Source organism: Colius striatus, chromosome 10 (genome assembly GCF_028858725.1).
Source record: "Colius striatus isolate bColStr4 chromosome 10, bColStr4.1.hap1, whole genome shotgun sequence".
In the NCBI taxonomy this organism is placed as follows: Eukaryota; Metazoa; Chordata; class Aves; order Coliiformes; family Coliidae; genus Colius; species Colius striatus.
In genome coordinates this window covers 18,686,232-18,700,961 of record NC_084768.1, presented here as the reverse complement: position 1 = coordinate 18,700,961, position 14,730 = coordinate 18,686,232, and the positions used below count along the sequence as shown (strand labels likewise).

General features: G+C 52.1%; 1 protein-coding gene across 3 annotated transcripts in view; it reads left to right on the top strand.

Annotated features, from left to right (window-relative positions):
• The window catches only part of CACNA1E (calcium voltage-gated channel subunit alpha1 E), a 100,351-nt gene that overhangs the window by 23,002 nt on the left and 62,619 nt on the right, over window positions 1–14,730 (top strand). The window lies entirely within an intron of this gene.

Sequence of the window (14,730 nt, the reverse complement as noted above, 5' to 3'; positions counted from 1 at the left end):
CTTGGGATGCAGGCTGGTGTACATGGGCAGACAGACCACAAAACCCAGACTGGAGGACTGCAGGGCTGGATGTAGACCCATCTCCTGTGGAGCAAGCATGGAGAGCCCCAGCTGGGACATTGTCCATGGTGGGCACAAAGAGCCATCCTGGAGCAGAGCTGGGACCTGCAGGGATGATGCAGAATCACGTTCCCTGGGTACAGAAAAGGGCTATTAACGGGGAGAAAGTGGGGATGGATGGGAGAGCACAATGGCTCTGATTTGTTGACAATTGTGACCTGCAGTTCCTGGCAGCACCTCAAAGCAGCTGAGGAGAACCTCCTTTGACCTACTGCCTGCACTCTTCTTGATGTGCCTCAGGATGCCATTGGCCTTCTTGGCCAGGAGGGCACATTGCTGGCTCATAGTTAGTTTACTTTGGTGAGGACATTGGGCAGAATTGAACTACCTGGATGTTCAGACTACATAAGACCATTTCTGGACTACCTCTGGTGTATCAATGGAATTAGAGATGCAATGATGGTGCCAGGCAAATTGAAGTGGAGCAGGAAAGGTGATTTTTGCTGCCTGGCAGTGTGGTTCCCTAGCACTTAACATGACTGGGCAGTTGCTGCCTGCTCAGACCTCCTAGCACTGCCCTTGTCTGCACCAGCAACCTGCCCTGCACCTTGTTGCTTGTCTTAATGACTATTTCCCTGCAAAAGCCAGAGGCTGCTTCTGTTAGTGCTCTCTATGTCCCTTCCTTCCTGTCCTTCAGCACCCACAGCAATCAGCGGCAGAGCTCCCCGTGGGAGAGCCCCGCTGGTGCTATGTGAGGAGCTGGTGAGCTACACTCACAGGCAGTTTATGGTCTGAGAGACTTCAAGGGTTCGTACCAGTGGTTCCTAAGAAAGTTTGGTCTCCTGCCATGTGGGATGTCCTTACTGAGAAAGCTGGACCTGATCTGTTTGGTGTCTGGGATTTGCTGATGCCCCATCTGGATTTTGCTTCAGGTTGAGGCTGCAGGCCCTGGGGCTGTTTAGCCTAGAAAAGAGAAGAATAAGGAGAGATCTCATCATTATCAGTACCTGAAGGGTGGATGTCAGGAGGATGGGGTGACACATTTTTCTGTAGTGCCAGCGACAGGACTAGGGGTAATGGACATAAGCTGGAACACAAAAAGTTCCACTTGAACACAAAGAAAACGTTGGTGTTGAGGTGAGGGAGCCCTGGCACTGGCTGCCCAGGGAGGATGTGGAGTCTCCTTCTCTGGAGGTTTGTAAACCTGCCTGGATACATTCCTCTGTGACCTGATGGAGGGGAACCTGCCTTAGCAGGGGGTTGGACTGGATAATCTCTGGAGATCCCTTCCAGCCCTGACCAATCTGTGATTCTATGCTGCTAGAAGCACTGAAAATCATGCTCTGCATGACATCCCTGTGGGATCCCCTGTTTACTCCCATAGATGCAAAATCAGGAGCTCTCTGGGACACCTGGGAGGCCACTGCCCCAGTATCTAGGTAATCTTCCCAGGACCAGTGACAGTGCTGGGCAGTTGTGCTCCATCACCATGTCCCTGATGACCGGGACCAAGATGTGCCTCCCTTTCCTGCTCCTCTGCAAAGAAGCATCTGTTACTTAGCTATAATGGAAAAGATTAAGGACCTTCCCTGGCTTTTAATTGAATGAGGATTGTGGCCTTGGCACAGTTAAATGCCACTGATGTGCTTTGGGAGGGGACGAGGGATGGACACTGTTCCCAGCACTGTTGGGCGATGCCTCCTGCCCTCCCCGGGGACAGGGGCTGTCTCAAAGGGTGCATCCTGCCTGCAAAGGCTATGGGTGCTCAGTCCTTTTGCTGCTTGGAGACAGCAAAACTGGCTTCTGTCTCTTTGAATAGGAAAATGAGGTATACATGTGTGGGGATGCAGTCCCTGGGGGATGCTGAAAGAGGGCTGGGCAAGGGTGGAAAGCCACTGAGATGCTTTGCCATCACCTTTGTCACTTGGAGCAGCAAAGCAGAGCAGGTTTCCACTATTAACCAGCACAGACCTTGCTCAGCTTATGTCCCAGTTTTGGGGGGATCAGAGTCCCATGGCTAACCAGCATGGACCTCGCTCAGCTCATGTCCCAGGTTTGGAGGGATGAGAGTGGGGACTCTCTGCTTTCCTACCAAAGCGATGGAGGGCTGTGTCGTTGCAGTTTAATGCTGCAGAGGAGAGGGAGATTGCAGGAAAACCACTTCAGCACTCTCTCAACGAAGTTGCTTACTACAGTATTCCCCTGTGTAACTGCATCGTGATTTTAAGATCCATTTTCCATGGTTTTACTGGGTCTAGGAGCGTGGCTCCTGGAACTTGTAGATGGCATCACAGAAAGCTAATGGGCTTCGTGGTACTCTCCACGTGTGTTATCTCATGGATGTGCTTGCCTTTTGCCTTGTTTTCATCAGCCTTGCCTGCATGATATGCTGTCTTGCTGGGGAGCAATCACAGTATGGGTTAAAAAAACTAAAAACCCTCCAATTGCAGCATATTGTGGCTTTTCCAGCTCCCATCCCTGGGAGCCTGAAGGACTTCAGTTCCTTTTAGAGAGGAGTTTCAGCTTTGTGGTTCCTCTGCAGGACAAAGTAGGGGTTAAGGAGTACTTTGCTTTTCTTCTACTGGAACAGATGCCCCTTTCCTGGGGATGGCTTGAGACGAAATCTGATTTCTGTAGGGACCAGAGAGAAAGATATTGCTGGCAAAGAGGTTTGCTGTCCTACTTCTTGGCCTCTGCCGATGTACTGGCTCGGGTCAGGGACTGGGTTGCAGTTCTGTCATTAAACAGTGATGCAGTTCTGTGATTAAACAGTGATGCTGGGGTCTGGGAGGAGGTGGCTGAGCTCGTGAGGGGCTGCTGGTGTGTGCTATGGGGCTGGCTGGGCACAGCACAGGTGGTGCTGGTGGCTTTAGATGCTCAGCTTGACTCCCTTGGTCTCAGAAGGCAAACAGGAGAGGAGTTTGAAATCGTTGTTTCCCCCAAAACACTGACTGGAGAGGTGTTATTTCTTCACCCAGATTGTTTGTTTGCTTCCCTGTTTGGAAGTGCTCAGCTGCTGTGCTTGCAGGTAGCAAGGGGGAGCCTGGCTTGCCAGGAGCTGCCACTCTCCTCTTCCCCCCACACTGCTGGGAGCTGAGATGGGAAGAAAAACACCCGTGGCAAGCACGTGCTGAGGCCGTGGGCTGTGTTGGTGGGCTCTGCAGTGAGACAGACGAGACGTTACTCTCACAGAGTGTTGCTCTGTGCTCCCTGGAGCCAGTGACACCAGTCCTGCCACACCAGAACCACAGCCCCCAGCTGGGAATTGCTTAGTCCAGGACAAGTGAAAACCCAAGTGCACTGAGGAAGCTGCTGTTCAAAGGTGTGGGAGCGATGCAAATGTGGATGGGTGCAGGGAGGGCTGACTGCCTGCACCTCTCACCAGTGCTGCTCACGGGGACTGAGGCTGCTGGGAGGTGTGGGTGGCTGCTGAGGTTGTGTGTGGTTGCTGAGATTGCATGTTGTTGCGTGGGGTCATTGGTACAAGTGTGGGCACGTGTCCAACCATGGCCCCGGGCACCTTCTGCTCACACCAGAAGAGGCTCCAAGCTCTTCCCACATACAGCACCATCGGTGCAGAGAGCCAGAGCCTGCTGTGTGCAGAAAGCCTATTTCCCTGCATAGATCTGACTGTCAGGTTGAACTCATGATCCTAAACTTGTGGCTTCAGTAAATTCCTGAGAACCAGAGCAACCTGTGGACAAGTGGCAGTGGCAACTGAGCCATAACCAGGTCGTGCGAAGAGCCCACTTTGCACAGGGCTGGGTAGAAATATTTCCCTCATGATACACACATTAAAGCAACTCTGGGAGAGCAGCTGTGCTGCTAATTAAAAATGCATGTCAAGGCCTGACAGGAGCTAGCTGGCCACAGTTACTTACTGTAAACTCAAAAGGCCTCTTGTGGCACAAGGGATTGGAACTGTAAGGAAGCAGGAGGGCAGAAAGCTATACAGGGAGCCTGAGGAGATGCTGGGAGCTGGAGACCTTCTGGTTGCTTTTCACAGGATCGTAGTGTCGTTTTGCTTGGAAAAGACTTTTAAAATTGACTAACTGAACCAACTCTGCCAAGCCCATGACTAACTCATGTCCCTCAGCATCTCATCTATGTGTCTTTTAAATATATCCAGGGGTGGGGACTCCACCACCTTGTGCCATTGTCTAACAACTCTCTCAGGGAAAAAGTTCTTCCTAATCTCCAATCTAAACCTCTCCTGATGCAACTTGAGGCTGTTTTCTCTTGTGCTATCACTTGTCACCTGGGAGAAGAGGCTGATTCCCAGCTCACTACAACCTGTCAGGTAGAAACAGAGAATGATCATGTCTCTCCTCAGTCTCCTCTTCTCCAGGCTGAACATCCCCAGTTCCCTCAGCCCCTCTTCATCACGCTTCTGCTTCAGACCCTTCACCAGCTCCATTGCCTGTCTCTGGACATGCAGAGTATCTCTCTTTTGCAGCAGAGCATTTGTTGGGTAAAGAGAAGTCCTTGACAGCTTCCAAAATACCCATGGAAAGGCAGTGATTTTGGACAGATCTGTGTGTCATAGCCTTGGGGAGATGGGATGTGCAGATCATGTATCCCTGTGTAAAGCTGAGCATCTGCCTGCAAACAGCCAGGCACTTGCAAAGGCACTTGTTAGGTGAGAAGCACAAGATGTGTGTGCAGAGCCTGGCAACGGGGCCTCGGCGAGGGCTGCTATGAGGAAGAGGATTTGCTGCAAGGAAGGGGATTTGCAGTGAGAAAAGAGTTCCTCTGCAAAGAAGGGGGTTTGCAGTGAGTGGGACTAAGCCACCACACACTCCCAGCAAGCCTGAAGTGCGGCGGCCAGGAGGATGCAAGGGGAGAGCATGCTGTGGGAACGCTTGTACTTGGGGTCTTCTCTACATGTAGGATGTAAAAAGGTGGAGATGGTTAGCACCAAGTCTAGAGAGAGTCTAGAGAACAAGTATTGTGCGGAGCAGCTGAAGGAACTGGGATTGTTTAGCCTGGAGAAAAGGAGGCTGAGGTGAGACCTTTGCACTCTCTACAACTACCTGCCATGAAGTTGTAGTGAAGTGGGCATCGGTCTCTTCTCACAAGTAACAGGTCAAGAGGAAATGACCTCAGGTTGTATGGGGGTTACATTGGAGATGAGGAAGAACTGTTTCCTTGAGGGTGTTGTTAGATACTGGTGAAGGCTGCCCAGGGAACTGGTGGAGTCCTCATCCCTGGAGACACTGCAAAGCTGTGTAGCTGAGGTGCTGAGGGCCACAGGTTAGTGATGGGCTTGGTAGTATGATGTGAGTGGTTGGACTGGATGATATTAAAGGTTTTTTCCAGCCAACCAGTTCTATGATTCTATGTGCAAGGTGAATCTTGCCTTGTGCAGAGGTCGGGGTTTCACTTCTGGGTGCTTGGTTTTCAAAAGTTGCAATGGGCTGGTTTTGACTGTGAAGCACCAAACCTGAGATGTTCTGCTGGAGCCTGTTTTTTTAAAATGTGGTGAGACATGCAGCCTGTTTAAAACAGGGACTATTCAGACAGCCCTCATTTGAGGCACCAGGAAGGAGAGGCCTGTTACACCACTGGTTGTGCTGGAGCATATGGATCAGAGGTGGATACAAGGCTTGGCTGTCCTGCTCCCTGCCAGGTCCCCAGTTGCACTCATCGAGTGGTCTTGGAGGAGTTCGGTGGAGGAATCTATTGCAAAGCATTTATGTTTCCTCTGTGTGTGTGTACAAAATGGCTCACTGCTTGTTGGCACGAATTCGTGGGGTGTCACAGTTGTCCCTCAGGATGCTCAGCACTCAGCTTCTCTCTCTGAAACACCTGTGTGTGAACAGAGTGACTAGGACCTGAGCATCTTGTGGATCTGGATGGTTTCTCCTCTTGCCTTTCAGAAAGCAAGGGCAGCACCTGGTTTTATGTGGAATAAACTAGGGTGAATGGAATTAATAATATGGCCAGAGAGGAGTTTGTTGCTGTTGGGGTTTGCTTGGATCTAGAGCTGAACTAGGAAGACTCCCTGAGCCCTGGTGCTTCCAGGAGCTGCTGCAGCTCCTTTGGACATTGGTTCCTGTCCCCTGGGGTACCTGCTCCCACGGTGAGAGCTACATGTTGAGGATCACAGGGACTCTGCAGTGAGTACCAGCAGTGCAAAGACCACCCCACAAAACAGCACCTATCCTGACACCACGGTGATGATCAGAGCATTGGAGAAGCTCAGTACAGCAGTGATCCCATGGCCCAGGGCTTGAACCTTCCCTACTGTTCCTTTGAGCACTGTGAAGGGTGAAGCTGAGGAGTGTGATGGGTAACAGTGGCTCCCAGCAAGGAGCTGCTGCTCTCTAGGGAGAGGAGGAGGGAGTGAGGCTGGAGAGTGGAGGAGGTGGAGGGAAGGCAAAAGAGGGAAACCGCTTGGCTTCTTAGCCCTCTGTGCCCTGGGATGATGCCAGGCTCTCGAGCTGGAATGCTTGCAAAGGGAAAAAGGACTCCCTTCTTATGTGTTTTAAATTAAAATGCAACACACAAAAAATACCCTGTCGGGGAGGTATGAAAATTTAATCAACACCCAGCACTCTCAGCAGCTCAGTAGCAAGCACAGATCTTTATGCCTCTGCAGCTATTCCTGGCAGCTCTTGGCCGTGCGGGTGAAGCTGGGTGTACAGGGTGCTGGGAGGGGACACACAGGGGCTGCCAAAATCTCCCTGGCCCTCGTGACACCTCAGGACAGAGCCCCTTCCTGCTTATCCCTCCAAAACATTAAGCTTCGAGTGATGTTGAAATCAGGAAGGATTTCAGAGAGGAGACTTCAAGTCCCGCCCTGAAGATTTAAAACCTTCTTGACTTTGAAGGGAAAGAACCGTTTTTCCCCAAATGGCTCCTGTTGGTGCAGCTTGTGTGCTGCCAGCCGTGGGTGCTGGAGCCCATCCCCGACGGGCACGTGTGCAGCAGCCAGCCTGCTTTCCCCTCTTCTCCCTTTGGAAGAAACAGCTCTTTCTCTGCACTCAGCAAAGCCAGACCCTCGCCAGCTTGCCAAATGTTCCTGACTATTTTTTTTCTCTCCCCTCTTTTCCCTCTGTGTGTGTGTGTGTGTGTGTGTGTGCGTGCTGAAATGACACAGCAAGAAACAAACTGTGTCTGCTGGATCCCCAGCTTTGCAGGCATGTTCTGTCAAAAGCTGCCTGCCCACACCCTCCTCCCTGCCTGCGCGGGAAAGTCTCACTCCTCGAGAGTGCCCTGGTACCAGAGAGTACCTCACTGGTGCCCTGGCACTAATGGTTGGGCACTGCCCAACAGCTCCAGGCTCAAGGAGAAAAGGGAGAAGAGGATCTCAGTGCTGCTCATCTTCTGTAAGCCCAGGACCTGTCATTTCATTAGCAGGTTTGGTGTTGGGAATGGTACTGGTGAGGCTTTGTGAAGCTGTTTCCAAGCCTTTGTGTTGGTGCATGTGCTGCCATGCCTCAGGGCTGGACTGTAGGGTGCTGGAGCAAGGTCATGTGTGGGTCTTTTGCTCCAGAGCATCTCAGTTAAAGCTGAGGATGTTCCTGCATCTAGGAAACATATCACAGCACCCGAGCTGTCTTTCTGGGTTTGCAATGTACTCAGAACCGAAGCAGGCATCCAACTTGGCAATCACCAAACCCCACTGAGATGCAGCCCCAAAAGGCTGATCCCATGTAGGCTCTGGGTCTGATGGAGAGGCAGTGGTGCTGGCACATGTCTGAGCCCAACACCAAGGGGCTGTGCTGGGAACACTAGCATTCCTGGGGCTGAGGAAGGCTGTGGGGCTTTGCAAATCACAAGATCTTAAGGTTTGGAAGGGACCTTGAAAAATCATCTAGTCCAACAGCAGGAAAAGTTCTCATCCTGCTTGCAGGGGATGCTCTCATCAGGAGGGGAAAATGGGGCTGCAGGAGTAGGGGGTGGGAGCAGCTGGGGAAGAGAGGAGGAGGAGACAAGGTCTGCATATTGGTGCTGGCTGTGATTTCTTGGTGGACTGGAGCACTGGAACAGGCTGTCCAGATGGGCTGTGGAGTCTCCTCTGGGGACACTGAAAACCCACCTGGATGAGTTCCTGTGTGACCTACTCTAGGTGGCCCTGCTCTGGCAGGGGGGTTGGACTGGATGATCTTTCAAGGTCCTATCCAACCCTTAAGATTCTGTGATTCTGTGACTGGAGAACAAAACAAAAATTGGTCTTCACACCTACTTCAAATGTTTTGAAACCACTTTTTGGCCACATTTAGAAAACAGAAAAATGGAATATATTGGGGGGTTCTTTTCCTGCCTTCTCCCTCCTTCCCTGCACAGACACAAGCATGCTCACGTGCACTGGGCTTTGCAGGAACTCCTGCCTGCCTGGCCCCAGCACCTCAGAGCACCCCAGGGCCAGCCAGAGGCCCATGGGGCATTTAGGCAGGAGGTGCCCACCCTGCCTGGAGCCTTGGATCCATGGCTGTGGCAGGATGCGACCCGCCACGGGCCAGCCCCGGCCGTGCAAAGGAAATATACCCATTTCCTTATTAACCTGATTTGGAAAAACAAAACATTTTCATTCAGATCTTGTCCAGCAGCGGGGTCACTGATGGATACCAGGCAGGGCTGGCAGGGAGTGAAGCATGGCCTTGCATGCAGGAGATCAAATTAGCCCTATTAAGGGGAAGAAAGAGATCTATTACTGTGCTGGGGAGAGCAGCAGCGGGTGTCAAGGTCTTGATGGAACTGCTCAGGCCAGGGAATCTGCTCTAAGGCATTTTTTCAATTAATTTTTATCCCCTCCCTTTTTGCTGGGGTGTGGAGATTCTGAGGCTGTTCCTGCCAGCACCTCTGTGTGTGTGTGTTTCAGCTGGATGCAGCCATGGCTTGCAGGGAAGAGTGGGTCAGGGGCTGCGGAGGTGATGCTGAGGGAATGGCATGGGCTGTGGAGGGGGCATGGTGCATGTCACCGCCAGGCAAAGCCCATTGGGAGTTGCTGAGCCAAGGATTTGGCACACAAATTATGGAAGGAGTAGTGCTTTTGGACCCACTGTCCCATCAGGTCTGACCAGGCAGCAAGCCACTGGGCAGTGCTCAGTGAGATCTTGAGATACTGGCTTTCCCCATCATCCCCTCACTAGCTGGGACAGACAGGCAGCACAGCAAGGCCAAGGGTCATAGTGGGGTCTCTCCGTGGGGTGGGAGATCCCTGGCAGAGGACTGTGATGAGAACAGGATGGGGCCACCTGTGCTGCTGGAGGTCCCATGGATTTCCCCCTCACCCCATGGAACAGCGTTGTCTCATCCTCTGAGCACGTCACAGGCAGTTGGTTACAGTAATGAATGTGTATTACCCCAATCTAGTTACGTCGTGTTTTGATCTGAAGTCAAACAGAAACCTCAGAAGCTCTCTCCTAATGCAGACGGGTTCTGAGAGAGGACCTGCCTGCCTACAAGGCATCAGTGTGTACCGTTGATGTTGTCCAACCTGGATGTGGAGGTCTCCAGGACACATCTGCTGGGAAGGGAGCAGGAAGCTTCTTTCCTTTGCAGAGAAAGCCTGAAGCAGCAGCCCAGCCCCTGTTAGTAGATACTGGAGAATCAACAAGAGTGGATAGCTGTGTGAATGAAGTACAGAGGCTTCCCACATCCTGCAGCTCCCCAAATGAGTTGGATGCCCACAGCCTCCATCCTCACTTCCTCTCCCCAGGCTGGTGGGCAATGAGTGGCCTTTAAAAGCACCTTGCACAGGCAGAATATGCTCTCTGGTTATTTTTAAGTAGAAGAGACTAAATTTGTGGGATATTTTTTTGGGTTCCCCCCCTCCTTCCCCTATAGCAAAGAAATCCTGAAGTTTGCCACGCGAGCGCAGCCCGAGGGAGGGTACGTGTGGGCTGCGGGCTTGTGCTTTGCATTCGGCTTGGGTATATATTTAGATTTCTTTAGATTTATGGCCCCCTGAGTGAGACCTGCTTTTGCAGCTCCCTGTGCCTCTTCCCGCCCTTTGGAAGGGAGGGAAAAAAAAGAGAGAGGGAAAAAAAAACCCCAACAAAACCACCACAAGAGCTGCTGAAAGAATAACCCTGTGCTGGGGGCTGAGAGGCAGGAGCTGCTGCGAGCAACTTTGCCAGGGGAGGACCCTGCTGTGCTGGCTCTGTCACCCCATGGAAGTCCTGCCCCCACGCCTTGCTGGGGTCATTTATAGGCTCAGAGGTTTTGCTGGCGGCAGGACAGGTTGTGTTTGAGATGTGTGGTGGCTCAGCTCTGGCTGGAGGTCTCTACCTGAGGGCTTGGTATAAGGAGCAACCTTGGGTGTGTAGTCCTGTGGGGAACCTGTGGCTCTTTAGTCTTCACCAACAAGCCCAGGCTGTGGTTGTGTTGGTGACTCAGAGGCAGTACCAAAGGTGTTTCTTGATCTGGTGGCTGTGGGAGAGTTTGGGAGGTGATGGTTTAGACTGGTGGGGTGCCTAACAAAAATGGTTGCTTTAAAGCAGAAGAAGTAGCAAAGACGAGGCATCAGGCAGCTCCTTTGTTTGAAAAAGGGCTTGGATGAGCAATGGGACCTGGTCTTGTGCATGGGGAGCCAGGAATTTCCTCATTAAAGGAGCTACAGCATTTGTATAATTTGGGGATTAAACTCCTTGTGTCTACCCTGACTTCTGCACATGGTGACCCCTTGGTACCTTCAGCAAAAGGGAAAAACCCTACGGGAAGGCACAGTGAACTATGGAGGGATATTAAGAACAAATGGTGCCTCAGAGGGATGGGAAAAGGGGCTTCTTAGTCATGGCAACTACATCTTGGTGCCAAAGAAGTTGGGAAGTGCTTTGGGAGCCACTAAAAGGCATATTGACACAGCCCTCGTGGAGGATGCTCAAAGGGGCAGTGAGAGCAGTTCCCCACTTCTGCAGATGGATGTAAGGCACGGTGAAGTGATGACTTGGGAGATACGGGCACAGGTGGATATTTCACCCCAACTTTGGTCAAAACAGAGGTAACAAAAGGCTGGAGAGTGGGAATGAGGACATAGCCAGGAGCACAGCTGATGTGGAAGCCAAGCACCAAGATCAATGAGTCCATCAGCCTGGCTCTTGGCATGGCCTTTCCCCCTCCCATGCTCAGAAGGAGCTGGCACATGGAATGGCAGGTCTGGTAACAAGTATTTTTAACAACTCCATCGAGTTGGGGGAGGCACCATCTGACTGGAGAATAGCGAATGTGGTGCCTATATTTAAAAGCAGGGGGAGGAGGGGAAAAAAAGTAAGGCAGGCAGGAATAGGACTGTAAGCCTGACCTCGATCGCATGCCATTTTGGAACAGATTTGGAAGGCAAAAGAGGAAAATGAATCATGGATTTGCCAAAGGTAGGTCACTCCAGGCTAACCTGGCATCACAGACCTCAAAATGTGTAGAGATGCTCTTTGTAGTAAAGCGTTTGCTATGGGAAAGTATTAATGAAGTGGAGAGGAGGGGAAGGAGCAGAGGAGCTCTCTGAGGCTGTCAGGGATGGAGCCTGGGGGGTGGTGAGGAGATGCAGTGGCTGATGGTGACCCTTGGGGAAACTTGGGGATGAGTCATGGGCTTTGCTGCTTCTGGTGTCAGCTGCTTTCCCAGAGCTGGTGGTTCCAAGACCCCTGCCCCGGGTTGGGGGAGCTTGAGGGCTGGAGGAAGAGATGTGGGATTCAGTGAGATATGGAAAGCCATGTGCTTGTTGAGGAACAGCAAAGATACCTCCCAGGAGCCTAGGTCTTGCTGACTGGGAAGTAGCAGGATGGAGGAGGAGGAGGGAATGAGTGGGTGACCACAGGAAAGCGGTGCCATGGAAGAGGGAGGTTTGCAGGCAGAATGGCAAAGTCTGGGTAGTATCATGTAGGGATGGAATGGGATCCATCAGAGTTGTTCCCTCCTGTCTCTTGAGTCCAGGGAAGATGAACTGAGGCTGGATTAGAGCAGGGAAGGAGCTACTAGATAAATCAGGGAGGGAGAGCTAGTCATGCAAGAAAGAACTGGAGGAAGCTTGCTTTGGCTAGCAAAAGAGAGGCTGGAGATGGCCATGACTGCTGCCTGCAAATACGCTAGGGTGGGAAATGGAAGGAGAAGAGCTCTTTCAGCCAAAGGCAAATACTGGCAGAAGAACACAGAGTGGTATATAAAATGACCATAAATAAATTTAGGCTGAAAATTAGAGCAGCCGTTAGAGCATCTGCTGGAGGAGCTTTCCAGTGCAAATAGCAAGTTTTTAAGGTAGAGCTGACAAAATTTTGGGGAGCTTGTGTGACACAAGGGGGTCTGGACTCAGCAATTCTGTGAGGCCCTGGTAGGCCACGTCCTCCTTCCAGGCAAAGCTGTTGGCCTGCAGGTGGGGGGAGTGGGGAGTGTCAGAGCATTGGGGCTGACACAGCATATGGCCAGGCATGGTAGTTCCTTTGGTTTCCTGGGCAGATATGCTTCAGCTTTGGGAATGGAGAGACAGGAATTCATCCACCTCTGTGTGTGTGTGTCTGCACACACATTGTTCTGTGTGGACAGCTCACAGTCCTGCTGTACTGAATGCTTTGTGGCCATGCTCTGTGCCACAGGCTAGAGAAGCAGTGGAAGATGCAGAGCCTGTGAAATGCCAAACCCTTCTTGTTTCCCAAACAAGCCTCTTTGTTCCCCCAGGCTGAGACCTCTGCAGCCTGGGTGCTGCAAAGGTAATGGAGCAACTCTTTTAGCTGCTTGGGGAACAAAAGGGCAAATTTTGGTAGTCAGAGCAGCTGAGTAGGTGCCAAATGACAGGCTGGAGCCAGGGCAGCCTGGTTGGTCATCACCAGCTCCTGGTTTGATAGGAAGCATTGGGATGTGTCCTGTGAAGTTTTATCCTGGGGCTGGGAGAATCTCAGCAGAGCTGACAGCAGCCAAAGGGACAGTGCTGTTCCTGGGGCTGATGGCATCAGCCTGGGTAACTGGGACCATCCCCAAGTTCACTGTGGACAGTGGTGTGCCCATGGGTATGTGGGGTCCATGACCACAGCTCCCCATCCCCAGCAATGTCTTTCATGGGGCTGCTGGTGACTAACTCCCCCAGACCCCCTAAAATCTCCCTAATCCCCTCAGTCTCCACTCCCATAGGAACTGGGTACTTGAGTGTATGTAAAGGTGGGCATCAGCGTGCTCCCAAGCCACTGCCTCAGGTTTCCTAGCTGCGAATCCTCAAGGAAAGGTCATCTGTGTGCTGCTGCTGGCATCACTGGCTGATAGCCCTGGGGAATTTGCATCCTACTCCATTGTCTCGTCCCCATCTCCTGCTGAGCATTGCTAGAGAGGAGATGGGCAAAGGAGGGGTGACGATGGCTCAGCCCTGGGGATGATGTCTTGTTAACCTGTAGGAAGGGAACTCATCTGTTTTGCATCCCCTCTGCCAAAGACCTTGGGGAAAACTATGGTTTTTTTTGGGCAGGAGGCAGTTTCAAAGGTGAGCAATCCTGGTACAGGTGGCAGGTCCCCTGTTGCATCTTGGCAGGAAGCTGAAGCCCAGCCAAGCTTGGGCTGGAGGATGCATAATGCCTTGAAGACTAATGCCATGGAAAATAGTGCTGTTAGAGCAGAGTGCGATGGCCTGGGTGTCTCTGGAGGGTGGTGATGAGTGTTGACCATATGGGATTCCCATGCTCATTCCTACCTCCCTGCTCTTGCTTCTCCTGTGGCCTGTGGAGGAAGGGGACTGATGGTGGACCAGGGTTCTTTAAAGCATAGGACCTTGAGAAATCGTGTGTAGTTTCCCTGGTGCTGGAGGAGGAGGGCAGTGAGCCTTTCCAGATGCTTTCCAAAGCCTCTAAGCCCTTATTGCTGCTGTATGCCAGGCACTTTGTGGTGCTGGGGGTCTTTGCCCATGGCATCTCTTTGCCAGTGCTGTGGTTGGTGTCTGCAGCACGATGTGCTGATGTTACCCTTCCTGCCTTGGACTCAGTGCCAGAGTGGTGGGGATGCACAGCTGAGGTTCCTCCTGATGCCTGGGTTACCAGAGGAAGACTCTATCCCTCCCCGTCAGAGATGTGCTTCTCCCCTGGCAGAGCCTCGTCTCAGCTCCTGTACTGGCCGATCAGGAGACGTGGTGCCAATGACTCAGACGAAGATGAGGGCTTAATTAGCACGGGGAGAGGAGGGAAGAGAGAGAAAAGAGAAAGAGTCTTTCATTGCAACAAGATTGATACCACCTCCCCCAGACAGTCACGTTCTGCCGCATCACCCTCCAGCCTGGCGTCATGCGTGCTGTGCCTGACACCAGAGGACAAATGGGGCCTGGGAAATGGCTGTGAGGTACACAGGGGCACTGCTTTATTAAAAGCCTCGGTGAAGAAGTGTCTGGAGGTATTAAGCAGGGCTTGCCAGCAGCCTGTTCAGCTGTGAGGCTTTGCCCTATGGTTGGAACTCCCCTCTGCTCAAAGATCCTTGGGTTTGGGGTGGGAGAGTGTCTGCAAAGTATTAGTGATGATTCCATCAGCAAAACACCCATTTGAAGGCATGGGGCTCATCCTCACTGGCCCCTTTCCTGCCGTGCACTGAGGGACAAGCATCAGCTACTCCTTCTTCAGCCTCAGACTTCACTGACCCTAAGGCACCTTATAAATCTTTTCCTGCTCAACCTATGCCATACCCACTGTGACTGGACTGCTTTGCCCCATCTTGATGGGGTGTGCAGAGGAGCATAGAATCAAGCTGCTGGGGGGAGCA